The sequence below is a fragment of the Puma concolor genome, chromosome B1 (assembly GCF_028749965.1).
Source record: "Puma concolor isolate L17-30 chromosome B1, mPumCon1.1.hap2, whole genome shotgun sequence".
NCBI classification, from domain to species: Eukaryota; Metazoa; Chordata; class Mammalia; order Carnivora; family Felidae; genus Puma; species Puma concolor.
Genome location: NC_141670.1, coordinates 20,046,411 through 20,048,364, shown reverse-complemented (window position 1 = coordinate 20,048,364; position 1,954 = coordinate 20,046,411).

Genomic DNA, 1,954 nt, shown 5'->3' with positions numbered 1-1,954 from the left:
TCTGAATAAATATAAATTATATATTTTTTATTAATTTCAATATATTTTATCCTCTGTTTCTGGTTGGTTTTGAATGTTTATTAGTATGCATGACATTAATAAACTACTTTTAATGTATTACATTGTCAGAAGTAGATCTGCTTATATATCATTTTATCTTATATTTTAGCTGGAAAAAACTTATTTTTTTCTAAATAAAATCAGGAATACATTTGTAAAAAACAGAAAACACAGAGAAAAAAGGAAAACAGTGAAAATTACCTCTAACACCACCACTTAGACATAACTATTAGCATTTTAGTATATATGCTTCCAGTTTTTTTTTCTATCAGTGACTGTCTCTTATTTTTATATTTTACATTAGTTCTTGGTAACAACAGCTAAACTTTTAAATAGGTTAAGAATCTCTTTTTATATCACTATACATTATTATGTAACATTATTTTTAATTGATGCATATATGTTATTGCCATAATTTAACTATTTGTTTTTCAGTGGATATTTCAGTTTCAATTTTTTGTTGTTGTTGTCAAAGTAAATATCTTTACTGATAAATGTTTGAAAAGACAGGGTTGGTTCCAGGAAAGAATGTTATTAGTTCAAACAGTTTACCAAAGTTTAGTTTTGCCAAACTGTCTTATAGAAGAGTTACTTAATTTACACTTTTGGCCATAGTATATGAGTAATCCTTGGACTGAGTTTTAACCTTGCTAGTACTCACCTAAAAAGTTATAAATGTGTCTAAGATAAAACAGGAAGAACAGGATATGGAGTTACATGAATTTTCTGACATTTGTTATACTATGACCAGACTTGTCATCGTGAGTTTGTGGTAATGCTTTAATCACAGGCTCCAAAAGCCAATAGGAAACAAATCTAAGAAAGAAATGGTTATGGATTTTTTTTTCAATAAAATGATAAAAATACTTTCACCATGATGAATAATAGACTTTACTTGGCATTGTTTTCTATTTTCTTATATTTGACAAGCATTGCTGGCAGTATTAAAAATAATAACAGCAACAACTCTCATTATTTGTTATTTACTCTATGTCAGGTACTATTCTAAGTACATAATATATTTCATTTTCTATTCTGAATGCTAATTTGGTATGAATTACCTGAAACATCCACCTCATGTTCTAAATTAACTAGACCACAATAATTAGATGTAGCTAGCCTGGTTTTCTGAGACTTACCAAACTGTTGGCTCTTTCCAGAAATGTTGGTCTGCCTTTTGGATAGATGAAAGCTCCTTGACTGTGAACCAAAGGCAGCAGCTTTACTCCTGTATCCAATTTTCCATAGTTAGAGTTTCCCGGACTTATTTGGCACTAACTATTTTCAAACTATTATCACATAGATGTGATTGCTTGCCTCTTATTTACTAGTGTAAAATCTAAATGGTGTCAAGAAGGACTAAGCATATATTTTATATTTTAGGTGCGGCCTTGAAGTTTAGTAACACTCAGCACATTGCATTCAGTCCTTTCTTTAGCTTCTCAAATTTTAAAGTAAGTGAAGAAAACCAGAATGCGATGTAACAAAGAATAATTTGAAGGAGAAAAAGAACATGACAATTTGGATACTTCATATATAATATTTAATAAAATTCGACATCGCTTTCCAGTGTGGGGGGAACCCCTCCTTTTATTTAATTAGGCATGAGTTTATTCTTTTCTTATGATAATAAGTATTTTTCAGTTTCTTGTAAACATTCTTTCCCTGCTTTCTGGGCATATCGCAATCTTGGTTAAACCTTACTCTGTCTTCTCTGTGTCTGGCCTAGAGCAGTTGAACAAAGCTGAAGAAAATCAGACAAACCGGCCAAGACTCTCTTTCCTCGGCCAAATCTACGGGGCAACACATTTGTGTTTATCTATCCTCCCTTCCTTCTTCCTGTTCCAACAGATGGAATCTCTAAGGCAAGCCTTGCACTCTGGAGCTCCTTGCT